Below are 22,272 nucleotides of genomic sequence, written 5' to 3' on the forward strand. Positions count from 1 at the left end.
GTGAAGCAGCCCAAGAAATGACTTGCAACTCAAGGAACCAGGAATTTAATTTCACTTTGAGCAGTCCAACTGCCCTTGATCTCAATGCCGCTGCCGGAAGTGACACTCCCTCCCTTCAGTAAGCGAGAGTACCACATGGCCAAGAGCAGCGCGCGGTCGTCCAGGTCCACGTAGTAAAGGCCATTGCCCGACCGTTACCCGTCCAACAGCTCGAACACATCTAGGAGAGACCATGTGAAGTGGCCTTTCACATTCGAACCATTCCTTCACAGGCCAAAGGGAAAAAGAAAGGTCAGAAAAATATGCACATTTGAGATGTGGGTTTCTGGCGTGGAGGTCAATGAATAGAGGACGTGTACCTCACTGTATCCGGCAGGACAAACATTGAATTCTCGGCCAGTCTTCGATTGACGTGTTTCGCTGCATCCTTTGACCTGCAAAGTGGCAACCGAAAGTTTATAGACTCGAGACTTGCTTTAACATGGGCTTATATGTTTTCGAATTCAACTTATCTACTATTAAAAGAAAGATCTCCTAGTCTGAACTAGTGTGCTCATATAGCATTCAACCATTAAGTGGGAACCTGGAAATCAACATCATATTTGACCTGCCCGCATGCACGCAGAGAGAGAGAGAGAGAGACAGAGAGATGGAGGGGTTTCCATGATTTTGCTTAAATAACTCCAGCACCCCTTGCAGACCCCATGGAGTAACTGGAAACTAAAACGAATGCGTCAGCAATTTCACTTTCTTGTCAATAAAGTTATCTGATCGTTGATTGCAATGATAAACTCTTAACTCGAACGAAGGTAATGATGCATTACCCTGCATAACTACCATGGACGAAGAAGTCAGCCACTAGACTTTTGGGTAGATGAGAAGTTTTTGAGTAAATTTGTTGTAAGCAATATGTTCCCGACACAATCAATTATTCTTAAGAAACATTTTACTAAATTTAATGTCGTTTAGCATGTGTAAACGGCCATTCATAACTAAACTGTAATGCTAAAAGCAATGATATTGAGATACTAAGTTTAAACAAAGTCAGAACTACTGATCAAGATTGAATAGGTACTGGGGAGGTCTCAAAGAATTGAGATCCGGACAAGCAAGTGGAAACATGGGCAAACATTGAATATGTCAAAAAGAGCACGTACAACTTAACTCAACAGCCGTATCTGCACTGTAGTCCCCAACTCCATCTTTAGGAGTTCGGTATTGTCCTTGACATAGAGTACACTGTAAAAATTGATTCCGAAGAATTAATTGAACCCATGGCTCTTTCGGATTCGAGAGCCATCAAGGAAGGGAGTCTTGACGCTGCATTCTTCTTCACCATATGAAGGCCGAGGGCATCTGCAAGTTGCAGGCATTGGAGGGCTTAATGAGGCACCAGGGTGTCCTATCCTTGGCTCAATGTGCATCCTAGCCTATCGCATGTCTCTATCTTCCCAAAAGCTTCATGGAAAGTACTTCAGAGTGAGGGTAGAAACGCCTTGTCTTCACAAATAAGTCCCAGTCCAGATGAGATCCCTTGACATGGAATTCCATTCCCATCCCTAGATCCTAAGACTCTGAACCAGTGATTGATACCGACCAGAGCTCCCCCTGTTAGATTTAAGCACTGACATATTGTTAGTTATCTAAGAATGCCTAGGTTCAGTTGCCGCGTCTCTGTTAAGTTGGTGTCAGAATGACTACATTTAGGCAAAGTAGATGTACTGCCATTTACTTGCCATTTCACATTATCAAGATATCTTCGTTCTCGCCGGAGAGTGTAACTTAAGGTTGACTCCTTCCTAGGTGTTTTAGGGTGCATTTGGTAATCATTCTGTTCCCGAAAATAATTTCTGCTCAAAAATGATTTTTTTTATTTCATTTCCAGAAATAATTTCTAAGCATTTAAAGGTGTTTGGTAATTGCCCAAACTTTCTATTCTTGGAATAGAAAAAGAACAAAATGCGTTTGGTAACTGCACAAAATTTATTTTTATTAATAATATTTTGAACATTTTAATATTTATTTCTTCTTTTTTTTCCTTTTTTCCTTTTCTTTTTTTCTTCTTCCCCTTCCTTGGCCCATGGCCAAGTCTCTGGCGCCGGCGATTGGCCAAGTCTCTGGCGCCGGCGATCGGCCATAGGCTAGGGCCGGCGAGGGGGACCTTCACCGGCCACAGGCCAGGAAAAATGAAGAAGACCAACCAAGAAGAAGAAGAAGAAAAAAAAATTATTTTACATTTCTGATTCTTGTTCCCAGAATCAAGAATCAACTTTTTTTTTATTCTTGATTCTATTCCAAAACGAATTCTGGAAACAAATTTGTGCTCGGAAACAAAAAAATTACCAAACAGATTTATGTTCTTTTTTTGTTCCGGAGAACAAAAGAATAGAATCGGATATTGTTCAGTCGGTTACCAATGATGCGTTTTCTAACCATTTTGTTCTTGGAAAATATTTCTACTAAGAAATGATTTTTTTTATTCCATTCATGAAAATAATTTCTAAGCATTTGAAGGTGTTTGGTAATTGCTCAAAATTTCTATTCCTGGAATAGAAAAAGAACAGAAATGCATTTGGTAACTGCACAAAATTTCTTTTTATTAATAATATTTTAAATTTTTTAATATTTCTTTCTTCTTCTTTTTTCCTTTTTTTCTTCTTCCCCTTCCTTGGCCCATGGCTAGGTCGCCGAAACCAGCGACCGGACACAAGCCAGGGCCGGCGAGGGCTGGACCCTCGCCACCGCCCTTGCCTGTGGCCATCGGCTAGTGACTAGCCACAGGCCATGAAAAATGAAGAAGACCAACCAAGAAGAAGAAGGAAAAAAAAAATTCTTTTCCATTTCCAATTCTTGTTCCCAGAATTAAGAATCAATTTTTTTTATTCTTAATTTTGTTCCAAAACTGATTTTGGGAACAAATTTATGCCCGAGAACAAAAAATTTACCAAACGGATTTCTGTTCTTTTTTTGTTCCGAGGAATAAAAGAATATAATCGGGTACTGTTTAGCAAGTTACCAAACAACCCCTTACTGGTCTAACTTGTATGTAGAGAATCTCAAATCCCCCTCCAATAGGCAGATGCTACAGCAATAACTCACAGAGGCAAAACTGCAAGAAAAGAATTTACAATCTCCTTACTCGGTTCATTTGAAATTCATAATAAATGCAAATAATTATATGCACACCGCTATGTCTCTAGAAGTAGTAGTCCTGATTTTGCTGGGATTCTCATGCTAAATAAAGACTAATAAAATCCCTCAGACTTGATAAACTTAAGTATATCTCCGTAATTGCAGTGGATACTATTCCTAATGATTTGTTTGCTGATGAAGGTATTGAATCAACGAATTCAAACTCCGCAGGTTAGAACTATAAGAAACTAAAGGTACAAAGAGGTACATTTGGAGTGATTTTTACCATAACAAGTAAATCATCAGTCAAAGCCCTCCCGTTGGGGCGTTACATCTTCCAACGGTCCCTCCAATTGAAAAGAACCAGAGCAACCAGCTCAATGACGGACTCCCGGAGTTTTAAGGAATAAAAAAAGTCACTCTTTTACGACGATACACAATTCACAAACGAACTGGAGATTCCCAAATAAGATGCCGGCTGGCCCCGAAGCCATCATAAGACACTAACCATGTGACAAAAAGAAAGTTTGGAACACAAACAACTTATGAGCTGCAAGTTGTTCAATTCCAACTAGGGTGAGCAGTTCCAGGTTCCTTACAAATTCCACTTGGAACTTGGAACGTACCCTTGAGTATAGGTTCCTCATTTTTTGGAACCTAAAACTTACAAGTTGGAACCTGGAACCTATCCTGTGACAATGTAGGTTCGTCACAGGATAGGTTCCAGGATCTAACAAGTTCTTTTTTTTTTAATTTCATTTTTGGTTAAATAAAATGAAAATGAACACAACAATACCGAACAAACTTATCATTTACCAAAAAGAACACAAAAGACTAGTTTTTTTGGCATTACGGTTCAAATAAATACAATTAAAATGAGAAGTCATTGCGTGAATCGATACTATGGGCAAGCGTTTCCATGTTCTGTAAAGGTTCCAGGTGGAACCTAAAACCTACCCATGAGAATAGGTTCCTCATTTTTTGAACTTGGAATCTAGCCTATCACAGGTTCTAGGTCAATTCCAGGGTATACTCAAGTTCCATCTGTATTATTAATTGAACAATTGCAGTGAATCATCACCTTTAATGACCACCACTTGTTGCTATGATCTACTGACCAAAACTTATATTTAGACACACGAAGAATATGAAACATTAACAAGTCATAAAATGAAATTTCAGACTAGTGGTTCCAGATTATAGACTCATCATCTAATGCTATAAATCACTACAGGATTACGCGAAGACATAGATCAAGAAAAAGCACAAAACACTTGTTTAGGTTTCAGATTCCAAGTTCCAGGTTCCACCTACCTAGAACCTGGAATCTACCGTCGAAACAGGTTTCCCAATTTTTGGAACCTAAAATCTACCATGCATACCTTGGAGCCCGAACCTACAAGTTTCCACCGGTCAGGTTCTCAGATTTCAGGTTCTACTCGGAAACCACGCTCATCCCCAATTCCAACGAGTCGACCAAATGGATCGCTAGTGTTGCTCAGCATGGGGAGGCCATATTATGCCATTCCTGATTACCCCATAGGCCACAATCTACTAACAAAGCTCTATTTTCTCATCAAGAAAGCTACTGAGTCACGGGCACTTCCCTGGTATTACCAGGTATCGTTGTTAATAAGCACACAAACTTCCTAACACATTGTAGAATTGTTTCGCGATGTTATGATGGTTCGTTGTAAACAAGTGTTAGCGCACCTTAGAAATTCCCACCGAGTCATCCTATAACTTTGAAATCTCCACTGCCAGAGCGGTTAAAGAAGCACGGCTCATTTAAAGAAGTTATTGTGGGCGAATATATTGAGTCTCAAACTGACGACAGAATGTGCGAACTGAATGCAGCAAAGTCATGGGCTCGAGAAAACCAGGTTCCTCTTCTTACCCGCTAATTTCTTTGCAAGCAAAGAGAAATTTTGAAAAGCAAATGCACCATCATTCAAAAACCCAAAAGGGGAAAAAGCGAACGAACTCTATAGGAAATGGCGACCAAAGCAATGTATGGAAACAGAGAATCCAAAGAACCTGGGCAAGCCAGACCCGTCACAAGCGGCAACGAGCTCCTCCGGAGCTGGCCGATTCATTTCCTTTTCCCGAGAAATCGCAAAGTTCGGGACTTTTGCGGGAAAATCGGGGTTTAAGGAGTGTGGGTTTATAAAGAAAGCTCAGATTTTATGGTATGCCGGGGTGGGAAATTGCCAGGAAAATTCGTGTGTTGGCCTCGCGCGAGAGGAGCTCCGACCAGATGCGTCTATCGGCAGCTTTTTCGAGCATTTGGTGCGACAGAAAATTGGATGAAGTTCTTTCGCACTTTATTTCCAATCGAATCTCTATCTCTTTAATTTATTGGATGAAGTCCTTCTGCCTTCTCAATTTTTTTAATTAAATTCAACTAAAGTCACCATTGAATGACGTTGTGTAATGTGGATAATGATTTTCAGTATGAATGCATGAACTAAATTTTATCCACATTATACTCCGATGTCATCTATATTTATTAAAATTTTCGACACAGGTCCAAGTGAACATCCACATATTTTATTCGTGTCATACTTTTGCGTTGCTTGATGGCCATGTTAGGTCAGAAGGACTTAATTGGAAAATCTGTGAAAATTGAAGGGCTTAATTAGACAAATTAAAAGTATGGAGATTTGATTAGAAAATACGTAAAAGTATAAAGACGAAAAGTAATCTTTTTAAAAAAAATTCATAATTCAATGTTTGACTACAATTATACATACGGAAGATCAATGGTGGTAGAATTTTTTTTTTTCAAAAAAGTCTTTAGGGCATGTTTGTTTATGCTTAAGTTAACTTTTTACTATCCCCTCAAAATTTAAAAAAATATATATTTTAAAAATGATAAGAAAAGGTATACGTAAATTTGCGTATCAAATTTTGAAGCATAAGGACATTAGAAGTGTCAAAAATTTCGAACGACGCTTATTTTAACATCAAAAGTTTTCGCCGACTCACTTAATCTAATTGGCTGTCGTACAATAAGTTTAAGACTAAATTGATAAATTGTCAAAAAGTTTAGTATTTAAAGGTTTAAGATTTTTTGGACAACTTTGCCTCATTGTCCATCGAATTGTAAATTAAAGTTAATAACAATATATAAATCGACAATTCCTTATTTTAGATTCTCAACAAAAGGTTTTTGTAGTTCCAAAAGAATTTTTCGATTAATTAATCTTTTCCTTTTTATAGCGGTTTAGATGGTATTGATATGTAAATCCGGTGGGTCCTAGCCTTGATGGGCGAGCAATGGATCTCGAGCGCCTTGGACTTGCATACTACAAAGATAGAAATTCTCTGTATTCTAGTCTAATAACGAAGAAAGAAAGTCTCTGCATTTTGGTCTATGCGGATCGTTCGATGCTTAAGTTAGAATAAAAATAGAGAGAGTTTGAGAATTTGGATAAGAGTTTGGAGGAGACAAGGTCTACCCTTATGTTGATCGTATTGGGGTGCGTATATATATAGAAAAATAGCTGGATCAGGTTGTTCTATTCAAGCTCTTTTGAGCCTTTGCCCTCAACCGAGAGCATATCCATAGTTAACCCATTTGCATGTCCAAATGCATCATGGACAATCTCTCTAAATTGTCGAGCAGTGTTTAATAGATTAACTTCCTCGATTTCAAACGAATTTCATGTCTGGATCTTATCGAAAATAGCTCAACATCCATATGCGCAAGATTAATAAATTGGTAAATGGAGTACCTCCTTCTAACTCGACCCGAGGACAAATCGAATTTAGGGCGTCACAATGTTTTCTCGAAGCGCATTACTCGATCCACCCTCTAGATCGGCTGCTCTTTCCATCTTATTACCCTTGCGAAGTGCCTTGGCTACATTGAATTTGTGAATTGAATACAATTTCTCCTTGTGAAGGGTCGCTCCAAATTGGATTTATATATGTCGTACAAACGAGAAAGCTCCTTCCGTCGCGCCCCCCCCCCCCACGGAGGAAAAAAAGGTGGGATTTTTCCCATCTTCTGTCGCAAACCAGATGCTCGACGAAAACTGCGGTCGGGCGCATCAAGATCGAATCTTCCCGGCGATTTCCGTCCCTCGGCAGAGCGTAATCTGAGCTTCTTACATAAACCCCGCGCTCCTTAAACCTTCTGATTTCCCCCCAGCAACCGCCCCCCAACTTTCTTGAATTTTCTCGGGAAAAAAGTGGGAAATGAATCGGCGAGCTGCGGAGGCTCTGGTTTCGGCTCGTAGCGAGTCGAGCTTGTCCAGGTTGGTTGGATTCTCCGGTTCTTTTGCATTGCTTTGGTCACCAATTCTTTGTGGAGTTCATTCAAACTTTTTTCCCTTCTGGGTTTTTTGAATGGTGATGCATTTGTTTTCAAACTGTCTCGAAGCCCAAGACTTTGCATTCAGTTCGCACATTCTGTCGTCAATTTGAGACTCCATACATTCACCCACGATAGCTTTTTTAAATGAATTGTGCTTCTCTGACCACTCTGGCAATGGAGATTTCGAAGTTGTAGGTGACTCGGTGGGATTTCTGAGGTACACAGACTTGTTTACAACTAACTGTGTAACTGTCCTCAAAACAATTTTATGATTGTGTTACGAGGTTCTTGTACTTTATAAGGGCACGTAGTAATGTTGTACGGGACACCCCATATACTGTAGAAGTGCCCGTGACTCAGTAGCTTCTTTGATGAGAAAATAGAGCTGCAGTGTAGATTGTGGACTATAGAGTAATCAGGAATGGCATAAAATGGCCTCAGTATGCTGAGCAAAATCAGGGATCGATCGAGTCAACAAGTTCGAATTAATGAACTGATAGCTCATGAGTGGTTTGTGTTCCAAACTTCTTTTTGACATGTGGTCAGTTTCTCGTGATGGCTTCGGGGGCAGCCAGCATCTTATTTGTGATTTCCTGTTCGTTTGTTAATTATGTAATATCGTAAAAGAGCGACTCTTTTTCTTCCTCAAAACTCCAGGAGTCCATCATTAAGCTGCTTGCTCTGGTTCTTTTTGATTGGAGGGACTGTTGGCAGATGTAACGCCACAACGGGAAGGCTTTGACTGATAATTTACGTGTTATGGTAAAAATCACTCCAAATATACCTCTTTGTACCTTTAGCTTCTTATAGTTCAATACCTTGATCAGAAAACAATATATTAGGTATGCTATCCGCTGCCGTTAGTGCGATATACTTAAGTTTATCAAGTCCGAGGAATTTTATTGGTCCCTATGTAGCCTGAGAATGATAGTGTGAGAATCCCAGCAAAATCAGGACTACTACTTCTAGAGGCATAGCAGTGTGCATAGATTTATTTGCATTTACCATGAGTTTTGAATAAACCAAATAAGGTGATGGTTAATTCTTTCATTGCAGTTTTGCCTCAGTGAGTAATTGCTGCAGTATCTGCATATTGGAGGGGGATTTGAGAATGTCTACAAGTCGGACCAGTAAAACTCCTAGAAGGAGTCAACCTTCGATCCAGTACTGGTGTAACCTAGTTGAGCGGGCATCCTTTGAGTTTGCTGATTTTGTCCACAAAGAGGTGCCCACACATTCTGAAACTTTTCAGCAGGAAAAGGCAGATCCCAAGTCCAAATCATCTGAAATACTGAGCACTTCTGAACTCGTCTCAGCAGTTGGCCATGCATGGGACTATACAAGTCGTTCTCTTGCAGTTTTACAGCAAAAAACAAACTTATGTTACAAAATCTCTGGCGAGAAGGAAGATATCTTGCATAATGTGAAATGGCAGTACATCTACTTTGCCTAAATGTAGTCATTGTGACACCAGCTTAACAGAGATGCAGCAACTGAACCTAGACATTCTTAGGATAACTAACAGAAAGTCAGTGCTTAAATTTAACAGGGAGAGCACTGGTCAGTATCAATCACTGGTTCAGAGTTTTAGTGGGGATATGACCAATTTGCTTAATGGACTTGGGGAAAAGGGATTTCGTGTTTAGGGATCTCATCTGGACTGGGGCTTATTTATGGCTGGATGAGTGAATTGATACCTGCTGAGGCCAAACATCCTTTCAAGACTGCTGTATCTGATAGCGAAAAAGCTGGTAAATACCTTTCTAGAGAAATAGTACTCCTCCACAGGATCTTATCTCAGGAGATGAAGGCCCCAAAAGCTTCATAGATAGTGGAAAGGCCAATTCTTACTCCCGGTCTATCCAGTCCAAGGATATGCCAGTGGCTAACAACCCCAAATTGATCTTGGACAAGAAGGAAAGCACCTCTTTGCTTTAGGATTATTACCTCAAAGATGCCAATATTGAGGCAGACAGCTGTATCTCAAAAGATGCATCTTCTACCCTTTATGCAAATTGTCATTTAAAGTTTGTAGCATCTGAAAAAGGTGAATGCGAATTTTGCTATAAGAGCACTAACAGTATTGAATTCTTTAATGAAAGAAAGGAAGAGGGAATGATCATCCTGCCCAGGAAGGACATATCATGAAGATACACTGTTTGGGGCATGATAAGCCTCAGGTTGCTTTTGCCAAGGAAGGACATGCATTTGCAGGGGCATTTAGTGGTATCTTTGTCAGTCTTTGTCTTCAGCCACTTGATACAATCAAAACTGTCATTCATTCTTACCTTGCAGTGCAGAAGTCTCTTTGCTGTATGGGAAAGTCGATTGTTTCTGAGAGAGGTATGCTTCATTGGATTCGAAATGATCTCGACAGTGTCATTTAGAACTTCTTTCGCTTATTGCAACTAGGGTTTGCCTGTTCTGTATTGTATTGCTAAATTGCCGGTGAAAATTGGTCAACAATTGTCTCATTTTCCAGGTCTAACTGGACTATATCGAGGTATCTCGAGCAAAATTGCATCTTCAGGTCCAATTTCTGCGATTTATACTTTCACATACGAGTGAGTTAAAGGCACTTTACTTCCTCTTTTCCCCAAGGTAGTTTTTCTTCATTTTGCTTTCTAAACCCTCTTTCTCCACTTTTCTGGTGTTTCTGTTTTTGCTACGTTAAATGTGGGCAAGTTTTTTAATGCCCCCTTCTAGCCTCGGCAAGGTTTTGGATGGTCCCAATTCAACAGTGACTGTTTTCCTGATATCTCATCCACTTCTTTCTGCAGGATTATTACTCCATCACACATTGTATTGCAGGTGGTTTGGCAAGCATTGCTACCTCTTTTGTCTACACTCTGTGTGAGCACATAAAGCAGCAGATGCAAGTGGGCTCTCACTATCATAATTGTTGGTATTCTAGTGTAATCCCGTTACTATAATCTCCTTATTTTATATGTTAAAGTTAGTAGGTCGGAGGTTGTGATGGATTTTAGATATTTCTTCCTATGATCAGATTCCCGCATCTCCTTGAGATGTTTCTCTGTAGCAGCCTCATGAAATAATCCCCTCGCTACTTCATCCTTAGTTGTCAAGCATGTTTTTGAGCACATGTTTTAATTGTTTAAGTAGTTCATTTGCCATTCCATTTACTCTTACTTTTTGTTTTGGTAGGAATGCATTTGTTGGAATGATCACAAGAGGTGGTATGCCTTCTTTATATGCTGGGTGGGGAGCTGTGCTCTGTAGAAATATTCCCCACTCAGTGGTCAAGGTAGATATGAGGATGCACGAGATTATGGATTTCTATTGTTGTTGTGGCTTGTAATCTTCATTTTATTTGGCAAGTAAATACTTAATCTTGCCGTACACCACGTGCAGTTCTATGTATATGAGAATCTAAAGATGTGGACACTTTCCTCGCTCCCGCCCAGTGCTCAACTGAACACCTTGCAATCGGTTGGTTGTCTACCCGCCTCCCGTTTTCCTTTTTGAGTCCATGGATAATTCCAATTTGCTCCACAGCATATTGTTTTTCACTCTTGGCTGAAGTGGGTTTTTTTGTTACAATTGTCCTCTTGTGCAGCTTGTTTGTGGAGGACTAGCAGGATCTACTGCAGCTTTATTCTCAACTCCTTTTGACATGGTGAAGACAAGATTACAAACTCAGGTTTGGTGGGATTTCATAGCGTATATATGTCTATGTGTAACACAATCTATACACAAAGTAAGGGGTGATGTTGAGTGAAGTTTTCATCAATTCCTCGGTCAGTTTTTTTTTTTTTTTTCAGTACAAAGCGATAAGTAGGTGGAGACTGTCCTGTTTGTGCAAATTCTGAGTCAGCAAATTCATAGAATGGATAGTATAAATTACCAGCACTTGAACATGTGAACACATGAAACTTCGGTTTTGTGGAAACGTAGGAGAAGAAAGGCAGTATGAAGTAAGAACAATTATACACTTGGGGACATGGTGGTTTGTTTGTCTATGATGATCATTTTCTGTAAATCAGCTAGAAATAAATTACATTTAAGGTCCTCCTCTTGTCGATGCCATGTTAACTTTGTTTCTGCTTGTCCACTCTCTTCTTGTTTCGCACTAGCTAGAACTGAGTTTTCTGTTATCATCCATTGATTCAGGAATCACTGAACTGCGTACACTGTTATTTGGCAGTGTTTTCCGCAATTGATTAATAATTGGAGGAATGCAGAGTAAATCAGCATGACTCACCCCAATTTTGAGGAATATGCAAAACCATGCCAACCATTTATTTCGGGGTTTCATAACAGTATAATTCAAACTTTTTGTCCGCTTATGAAAAAGAAATGAATTGTGTCTCATTTTTGAGATTATGAAAGCTAATGAGGTTGGATCTGTGAATGGGGCTTTACGGCCTCCTTCAGAAACTTTATTATATCAATTGAAATATGAAATGAATCAATTGCTTTCGCTAAAGCATGTTTTGGACGATTATTTTTGGAGATGAAAACCTTTTAGTTGGTAGGTGTAAAAATTTATTAGTTAAAGAAATTACCGTTCACTTGAAGATAACTTGGTTGCAACTTCTCAAGACTTTTTGGAAATTACTAAATTTTTTTCATAGTTTGCAGATTGCCCACTGTTTTTTTTTAAAATCTTTTACCAGCTTTTAATGTCAATAAATTTAAAGCGTTACTAAATGCAAATAATAGTTTTTAATCAATAAGAAAGTGGGCAAATTGAAAAAAACACAAATAAACTTCGGTAAGTAACTCAAATAAGATGATATCCCATTTTTATGTGGTAGTTTAAAGAGAAAAAGCTTATCAGTCATGTTAATTTAGGTTGGTTTTCTCTGAAAAGAGTTAATGATATAAGGGTTTACCAATCAAGGAAAATAAAAGTTAGCAACTCAATAAAAAAGGATGGTAAATTAAAAAAGCAATCAAATGAAAATAGGTAACCTAAAATTAATTGGTAATATAGTATGACAAAAGTTAGTGAGTCACTCTAATTTAGATTGGTAATTTTATATAAGAGTTAGTAAATTAGAAACTTAGTAAGCTGTAGAAATAAAAATTGGTAATATGCAAACTATAAAAGAAGTTGGTATTTTCATAGACAGGTTATTTAGAAAAATAGAATACATGAAACTTACTAATATGGAAAAAAAAAAATTCGTGTTTTAGGGCACCACGATAGACTTCTGCCAATTCACCCATCTTACAGGTTCTGTCTCGGAGACATGGCCATTGCCTTTAAACTGCTAAAACAAAAACACAATAGCAGAACTCAATTCTTCAGTATTTAATTTATTTTCACATCGATAAATAAGACAATAGGAAGACTCGACTCATTTTGAGTGCCAGCATTTATACGTTGATTAATGCATGTACTTGATCATCAGAGGATTCAGAGCTCCATAATCAAAGAAAAATAAAATCAAAGATGACGTGATCCATCACCTGCAACACATTAATTTTAGGTGTTTAGACATTGGCTGGAAAGATGGAGATATGATCGTCACTGGGCTTAGTTCAATGCTGATTATGAAGCAACGTCCTGCTTAGATATCCCCACATCAGATCCGCTTGGTTTCGTGTGATGATGCCCTTCATTATTTTTTTAAAGCACCACCCAGTACAATGAACCAGACGTTACAGCCGGCCATCAACCACATTCTGTTGTCTTCCTTAGCAATACTCCGTTCGTCGAGCCTATTTGTGTTTCCGATCGAACCCCATTGCGGCAATTTTTGCTTTGGCCACCGGAATTTGTTGAATGCACCAGTTTTTCAGTTTTATCAAAGCCTAAGCGGTGAGAATAATGAAGATGTTAACCTGCCCACGCGGCTCCACAGGGCGCTTTGAGTTCGCAGGCAGTGACCAGATCTGCAAAAACAAAGAACACCCAACATGAAAAGCTTTGGAAGACATAAAGATCAGCCTCAAGCACCCACATCCACATTAGTACTAGTCTTGATGATCTCTCTACTCAAACCCTTTTCGGCTTCAGCTATACTCTTTGACAACACATCATTCAATTTCCCATCCTTTGGCTCTGAGAGCCTCAAGCTCTTAGACATTCAGGGGAATGCCTATGTACTGTCTCCTTACCTATATCTCAGCCTAAGCCACCCGAACCGGAGCCTCAATGACATCAGCGGCGGAGCTACGTACTCCTGGAAAGTGCATGTTTGGGATGAGGCCACGGGGAATCGGGTGGATATCGCTAACCGATTTACGTTCAGCATCAACTCTCAACAGAGAACTAGGGGTGAGCAACCCAGGGAAGACACAAACCGGCTTTGCTCGGCCGGTTCAAGACTGGTTCACAACGAGACCGGTCTGGTTACCTATTCTCGATCCAAGTCCGGTTCCAGGATAGAACCGGGACCGTTCACCCCTAACCCTATGTCTTTTTATACTCTTTTTCTTCATCAGCCTTGCCCTTGCTCTCTCTCATCTCAGTCTCAAACTCGAACCTTCCTCGCCGGCTACAGCAAGATCCTCTCTGACATTGTTTCTGACTGGCCAATCGAGGCTGTCATCTTGACCTCGACTCCGACGCGTCGCCGATCTTGGTGCTGGGCAAGCTCAACGCTCAATTCCTCACTGACTCTGTCAGATTCGCCAGACCTTCTTTGACGCCATGGCTCGACTCCAGTGGCTCAATTCCACTCTGAGGTACTCTCTATTCCTCGTCCTCCCGAAGCACTCAAACTCTTGTTTTCTTAGCCTTCTTTTGACTCCTGCTTGTGCACTTTTTATATTCATACTGAAAAATTGATGGACGTGAACAAGGGTCAACAAGGGCCCTTAGTTTAGGGGTAATTGGCATTTCTAGTAAATTAAGGTTGCCCCGTTGTGGCCCCTATGACACTGATAGTCATAAGGATTGCGGCCAATGAAGCGAGGTCTCGCCGTGGAAGTTATTGGGTCTTTTTAGAGGATCAAGCCTTTTGAGGGAAGCTGATAACGGACACTTAATCCTACGATTACTACATGGACTATTGACACCAAAATTTCGGAGTGTCTAAACCATTTGACATTTCTATGTGAGATTTGTTCCTCAAGTTTCGATACGGCACACTTTTCTGAAGCTAACATTTGACCTTATGGTTGCTCATAGACAATTAGACATGGATGAAGTTTTTCTTTGTGGTGCCATCAAAGCCATGTAAATTTTCCTCTTGGTTATGGCCAAAAAAAGACACTTGGTTTATCATAGGGGTATGCAAAGGGAATCGCCCGAACCGGACCGGACCGGCCGGTTTTGGGCGGTTCTAAGGGGCGGCGGTCCAGTTCCCGGTTCCCAATTTTTGAACTAGTGAATTTTCGGTCCGGTTCCTGGTTTCAAGGGGAACCGGACCGGACCGACATTGTTTAAAATTATAATTATAATTCTTTATAAAGCAATTTGAACTCTAATTGCCATGCATTGTAAGTGCATTGAACTTTTATTACAATGCTTGGCTTGGGTTTTATGCACAATGCTTCTAATGCCTCTTCGTTCCCATTCGATGTGGGACTCTCGGTTTGCCTTGAACGCCTTCAATATGAGCCTCTTGTCTTGTCTTCATGCAAATGCCAAGAGTCCCACATCAAATGGGAACGAAGAGACCATAAAATGTGTTGTAGATAAAAATCAAGCCAAGCCATGAACATGTGAAGTTGTATGCCTTTCGTGGCTACTTAGCTATGATAAAGGGATGTCAAGTGAAATTTTTTGATCTTTTGCTAGTAAAGAGCAAACGGTTCCATTGGACCGTCCGGAACCGGATCGGACCATTAGTCTGGTCCGGATCCCGGTTCCATGATTTGCCGGTTTGGTCCCCGGTTCTAAAAATGGGGAACCGGTCTTACCGGTCCAGTTCCCGGTTTCGAGCAGAACCGGACCAAACCGGGAACCGATCACCCTTAGTTTATCATGGGACATTCTACTGAGAGTAGCAATAGAATTAGTTGCTGACCGTTGATGTATTCATGTTTGCCAGAGTCAGTGGTGTTGGTTCCGCAGCTGCCACTGGAGCTGCATTTGAGAATTGCGTTATGCACTCACGTGAATTTAACTCCAGGCCACCGTCCCAAGTGGAAATGCCTACCGACTCTTGGTGGAAGCGGGTGCTCCTAGTCATGGGTGGTGTCGTTGGATTGATAGTGGTCGTTATAGCTTCACTTGTTGCTTTGGAACTTCATAGGCCAAAAGTCGCCGGTCCTTACCTGAGCAATGATATGCCAGTGGGAAATAATGCACCTACGGTAACTGGGAGAGGTGGAGAAGAAGGCGATTGTAGCGCAAAATTAACCAAAGAGTTCGCAAAGTTGAGTGGACCTAAGAAGTTCACCTATAAAGAGTTTGATGGTTGCAACCGATTCCTTTGCAGATGGCAGGATTCTGGGAAGCGGAGGTTTCGGGATCGAATACAAAGGGCACATAGGAGACGCTTGCACTCGGGTTGCCGATCTCGGTGCTGGGCAAGCTTGATGCTCAATTCCTCACCCACTCTCTCAGATTCGCCAGGCCTTCTTTGACGCCATGGCTCGACTCCAGTGGCTCAATTCCACTCTGAGGTACTCTCTCTATTCCTCGTCCCTTCGAAGCACTCAAACTCGTTTTCTTAGCCTTCTTTTGACTCCTGCTTGTGCACTTTCTATATTCATACTGAAAAATTGATGGACTTGAACAAGGTCAACAAGGGCCCTTAGTTTAGGGGTAATTGGCAGTTCTAGTAAGTTAAGGTTGCTCTGTTGCGGTCCCTATGACACGGGTCTGTCATACGGTAATATATATGATTGCGGCCAATGCAGTGAGGTCTCGCCGTGAAAGTTATTGGGTCTTTTTAGAGGATCAAGCCTTTCGAGAGAAGGTGATAACAGACGCTTAATCCTACGATTACTACATGGACTATTGACACCAAAGTTTTGGAGAGACTAAACCATTTGACCTTTCTATGTGAGAGTTGGTCCTCAAGTTTCTATACTGCACTCGTTTCTAAAGCTAACATTTGACCTTATGAGTGATCATAGACAATTAGACATGGATGAAGTTTTTCGTTGTTGTGCCATCAAAGCCATGTAAACTTTCGTCTTGGATGTGGCCAAAAAAAGACACTTGGTTTCTCATGGGACATTCTACTGAGAGTAGCATTAGAATTAGTTGCTGTCTGTTGATGTATTCATATTTGCCAGAGTCGGTGGTGTTGGTTCTGCAGCTGCCACTGGAGCTGCATTTGAGAATTGCATTATCAACTCATGTGAATTTTGCTTGAGGCCACCGCCTCTGGAGAAAATCGCAGCCATAGACACTGTTTTCGCTGGATTGGTAACGGTCTTCGTTGTGTTAGAATTTTATAACGCATTCGCCCGTCCTTACATGAGCAATGATATGCCATTGGGAAATAATGCACCTACGACAACTGGGAGAGGTGGAGAAGTGGGTGATTATAGCGCAAACTTAACCAAAGAGTTTGCAAAGTTGAGTGGACCCAAGAAGTTCTCCTATGAAGAGTTGATGATCACGACTGATTCCTTTGCAAATGACAGGATTCTGGGAAGAGGAGGTTTCGGAATGGTGTACGAAGGGCACGTAGGAGACGCTCGCACACGGGTCACTGTAAAGACAATAAAACCCGATTCGCACCAAGGGATAGAGGAGTAGTATATATCGGAGGTGAGGTCATTAAGCCGACTTAGGCACAGAAACTGTAACAGTCTGAATTTTCGATCCTTTTCCCTGGATTTAGGAAATTAATATTGATCAATGCACTTATAGTGAGATCTCACCCGGAAATGCGCATTCACGGGATGCTAACCTTAGGGGTAGGGCTATTACGGGATTGAGTTCGCACGATCAAAGAACTCGACCTGGGTTCGATCTTCGGCCATATGAATTGACGAGGGAATGTTTTGAGCCAACCGAGACCGGTCTATTTGATTGATCGTGTCCGAAGGGAACTAGCGACAGACCCTCGCAATTATATGACAATCGAGGTCGCCTTGGCTCGAGCAAACTTAAACGTGATTTGACTTAGTGTCGGTCACGGGTCAAGAGCGCGTAATCCCAATGAGCCACCCGTTAGCCTGAGATAAACTAAAGTCGCGATTGTTCGATCTTAGTCATTTCTTGGAATTCGGGCCCGGGAATCGAGAATTTTGAAAGTGACAATTTTGGACGGCCGATGACGTTTTTGGCTTGGCCAACCTTGGGGCCAACCATTTCTGCAAAAAAATGGATTTCGGTTCTGGATCGGGCAAATTACGATTTTGCCCCTGTGGACACCGATGTTGGATTTTGAGGCCATTTGAGGTTATTTTTCGAGGCCGATGCCGTTTTTGGGTGGCCACGCATATCTGGAGTGGTTTCGGACGAAAATTGGAATTTTGGCTCGGAAGTGAAAAATAATATTATTTTATTCCCAGAACTTTGCAGTCGATTTTCGAGGGCTTAAGAGGCTATTTTCACGAATCCGACGCCATATTATGTTGACCACTCACATTTTTGGTTAGTACGGTCGAAAAATGGAATTTCGGCCCGGGGCGGAAAAATTACTATTTTGCCCCTGGACCCGGTACTGGGTATTCCGAATTTTGGACTGGAGAATTGGGAATTATTAAATTAGAATTTCAGCTGCATTATTGGACTTTGGACATTTTTGCCCTTCAATTATTGGATAGAGACAAATAAGGGCCGTCGGATCAAGGGCAAAATGGGAAATCGCGTAGGATCGCGACACGTGGCGCCCTCTAGTCCCCCATTTTTGACCGGTCTGACCTTCTCTCTCTCTCTCCTCCGTCATCTGGCCAGAACCCCCCACGATCAGCCCCTCCTCTCCCATTTTCTCCCTCTTTCTCTCCCAAAATTCTCCCTCTCTTGTTTCCTTGCCGTGATCATCGCCGCTGGGAGGAGCACCGCCGCCATCGTTCGCCGCCGCTGCTACTGCTGCTGCTGGTCCGGCTGTTCCAGCCCCTTGTCCAGCCAGTTTGTCGCGTTTTTCTTAGGTAAGTGTCTCCCCCAAAAACTACCTAGGACCTCGGGTATTGCTAGACGCGGTTAGGACTCGGTTTAGGGGATTTAGAGGTTGATTAAGGCGTTGATAATGGTTATTGGTGGCTGAGTATGGCTGTTAGTGGTTGTTGCGGGTTGGATTAGACATCGGGAAATGAGTTTTGGCGGTTGGAAATCGGTAGAAATCGGTTCGGGTTTGAATCCGTGAGGTTCGGGGTGAATCGCGGATTCACGGTTACTGTACCCGCCCGGTTTGCTATTTTCGTAGAAAATTTTGTGGGCCGAATTTGAGGAAGTTTTCTTCATGAAAGTTGTTCCCAACATCTTGAAGTATAACATATTTTAATTTGGGAATTTTTGGAAATCATTTGATGCCATTCGGAAGTCCATCTTTGGACCGAAATAAAACTGCCCGATTTACTGTTCAACGTTGTGAGTGGTGCGTGTTTCGTCTGGCGGTACGTGAGTGCCTACGTGGGGTTTGGGGTTGTACACTTATTGAGATTCGTCTCATAGTTGTATAATCCACAATTTCAGACCCCCAGTCGTAAATCTGGGAAGTCCGCCTCCTCTTTTTGGAAGTCCGGGGAACTGCCTTTGGTGCCCAGGGGAGCTGCGGGTGAGTTCGTAGGCGATGCCCAAGAGATTTCCGAAGGCTCAAGCCAGAGATTCAAGAGCAGATCGGAAGATGGTGATCAGTAGTTTCCGCCTAGGGTACTTTAGGGGTTGTGTGAAATGAGTTGACCCATAGGGAAGTTAAGTTAACCAGACCCTGATCTTTTATTATGACGGTGATTTCGGATGCTGGTTTGTTGTATATGTGTGTAATATTATGTTTATATATTTGGTGCTGTATGAATATGTGTTATTTGATTATTAGGGTGGTCTTCCCTATTGTCGTCATCTTTCTGTCCGGGGTTTTGTTTTATATATCCGCTTCCGCGTGTGGCTCTGATGTTTGGGTTGGGTCGGCGACGTTCCTGGGACGTCGCATCATTTCGACCGGGCAGGGGATGTCGCGAGCTCGATGGGGTTCGGGGCGTGACAGAAACTGAGTGCAACTTATAGGCTATTGTCACGAGGCGAATAGATTCCTCTTGGTTTACAAATTCATTGGAGGAGGTAGCTTGGAGGATCATCTATTTAAAGGCAGACCCTTGTTGACATGGGAAAGGAGGCGCAACATTGCTCTGAGATTAGCCTCGGTGCTGCACTACCTGCACAAACAATGTCATCAATGCGTGATCCACAGAGATATCAAATCCAGCAACACCATTCTCAATGAAAGGTTTGAGGCCAAATTGGGAGATTTCGGCTTGGCTAGGCTTTTTGACCATGCCAGAGGGCAAAAAACAACCATAATGATAGAAACATGGGGTTATGTGGCTCTAGAATACTGTGAAACAGGTAAGGCAAGTAAGGAATCTGATATCTATAGTTTCGGAGTGGTCCTTTTGGAATTGGTATGTGGGAGGAGAGTCTTCGACTCGGACTAGCAGTGCAAGGCCTAGGCCTTGTACAGTGGGTTTGGAAGCGTTATGGGCGCCGGAGCTGGAGATGGCGCAGCAACTGGAGTAGGCACTGGTGCAAGAATCTTCTCCGTGTGGTGAACGAGAGGCTCGGCAAGGATTTCGACAAGAAACAGGCGGAGGCCTTGATGATTGTGGGGCTGTGGTGTGCTCATCCCATTGCTAGGTCTCGGCCTTCGATTGAAGAGGCAATGGTAGTTTTGAACTTGAGGGCAGAGCCTCGCAAACTCTCCTCGAAGATGCCAAGTTTCAACATATAATTGAGCCGAAGGTCTCGTCTAGATACGTTTGGCTTTAAGCAAATGTCTCCTCTGAAAAGAAATAAATGAAAAATATGGTGCCTCAATGATGTATTTTTTTTTATTTTGTTTGGAAATGATGTCTATTTAAGTGTGATGTATGTGAAAATTACCAAAATAGAGGTCCTTATCGAAAAGCTGTTGTACTCGCCTTTCTCATGCATTACTAGAAGTAATGTTGTACGGTACATAAAATATTTATATAGGCTAGATCATGTCGAACAGTGTCATTGTTGCAATAGAAATTTTACTCTTATGAACAAAATGAAGTGTGTTAGCAAAATAAAGCGCAATTACCAAATGCGAGTTTAAAATGGATTTGAGATCAATATTGCCACCTCTAGTTAAAAATGAATGAAAGCTCTCTAGAAAATCTCCACAAAGTGAATTGGCCAAAATGTAACGTTTATAATTTTCACACCCTAGTAATTTTAATTTTCCGCCCTCCAGGAATATAGCAAATTTGTTTTCTTTGCAACAACCCCCACATAACCAGTTACAAGTAGCTTTTTTTTTGTAGCATTACTATTGTGAAATCTCACTTAATTTTTAGCTCGATTATTCAGTAATTAGCTATCTGTCAAGAGTTAGCTTTGTGATTACGGAATCGCCAAAGAAAACATTATAAATTAAGTCACATGGATGGTTAGATCAGAATTTATATGCATAAAACCATTTGGTTTCTAGTAGAATATCTTTGATTCACCTCACAAGCTGCTTTGAGCAACCAATGGTTTTTCTACTTTCTACGGAGAAAATTACTAATTGATGGCGAAAGCGAAATAGAATAATGTCACGGTCATTCAGTTATGTAGGTACCGCAAAGTCCGCAAATTAGCAGAAGCGGATTGAGAGAGAGAGAGAGAGAGAGTAAGGGAAAAATAAAAAGTTTCAGCTTTGACGTTGCATCATCCTGTAGCAGCGAAGACCGTGGTGGACCAGTTCGCTGCTATGGGGGATTGATACTCCATCCCTCTGACCCATTAGAAATCTCGGTCGCGACCCCCACTGAACTTGCACTGCCCGCGAGTCTCCTCAATTTTTATCGGTAAAAGTACACTAGAAGTGCCATAACTTATGTACGGTGATCACTTTGGTGCCATAACTTTTTTTCGGATCACTTTGGTGCCAAGTCGGAGGAAAAGAGATCACTTAAGTGCCAATTTGGCTGGAAATTCAACGTGGCATTTTTATTAATTTTTTACGCCGACGTGGCTCGCCGGAGGATGAGTCAGCATGTACAGTCAGTATTTTTTATTTTAAATAATTTTTTTCCTTTTTTTTTTCCTCTTCTTTCCTTTTTCCTTTCTTTTCTTTTTTTTCTTTTCTCCCCTCGCCGGCCGGTTGCCGGTGGCCGGCTGGCCACCGGCAAAGCCCAGGTAGGGCTGGGTGAGGGCGGCCTTGCCCATGGATGGTGAGGGATGGCCTCGCCAGATCTGGGCGAGGCGACCCTCGCCGGCGACAGGCGAGGCCGCCCCTCACCGGCCCAGGCGAGGGCTGCCCTCACCGGATCTGGCGAGGGCGACCCTCGCCGCCCGGGCGAGGGCTTCCCTCGCCCGACGCCGGCGAGGTTGCCCTCGCCCGGATCCGGCGAGGGCAACCCTTGCCCGAGTCGGGCGATGGAAGCCCTCGCCCGGCAGGCGGTGGTGGGGCGGCGGCAAGCCCTCGCCTGCTGCTTCCCCTCGCCCAGCCAGGGGCCGGCTGAAGCTTGCCCTCGCCGGCCGTCGGGCGAGGGAAGCCCTTGCTTGGGCGGGCGAGGGAAGCCCTCGCCGGGCGGGCGAGGGTCGCCTCGCCTCGAGTCGGGCATGGGCGACCCTCGCCCGCCCTGTGCGAGGGCTTCGCTCGCCCGACGCCGGCGAGGGTCGCCTCGCTAGATTCGGCGAGGGCAGCCCTTGCCCGGGCCGGCGAGGGGCGGCTCGCCTTGTCGCCGGCGAGGGTCGCCTCGCCCGGATCTGGCGAGGCCGCCCCTCGCCGGCCATGGGCAAGGCCGCCCTCGCCCAGCCCTTCCCGGGC

At 42.5% G+C, this 22,272-nt stretch overlaps 2 pseudogenes; both read left to right on the top strand.

Annotated features, from left to right (window-relative positions):
- Positions 1 to 7,208: 7,208 nt before the first annotated feature.
- LOC115661715 (uncharacterized) lies at positions 7,209 to 10,511 on the top strand (annotated as a pseudogene).
- A 5,370-nt stretch (positions 10,512 to 15,881) lies between these two features.
- LOC115661717 (L-type lectin-domain containing receptor kinase IX.2-like) lies at positions 15,882 to 20,238 on the top strand (annotated as a pseudogene).
- The last annotated feature ends 2,034 nt before the right edge of the window (positions 20,239 to 22,272 follow it).

Source organism: Syzygium oleosum, unplaced genomic scaffold (genome assembly GCF_021117445.2).
Source record: "Syzygium oleosum isolate NSW1041296 unplaced genomic scaffold, Sole_v2.1 Sole_v2.14, whole genome shotgun sequence".
NCBI classification, from domain to species: Eukaryota; Viridiplantae; Streptophyta; class Magnoliopsida; order Myrtales; family Myrtaceae; genus Syzygium; species Syzygium oleosum.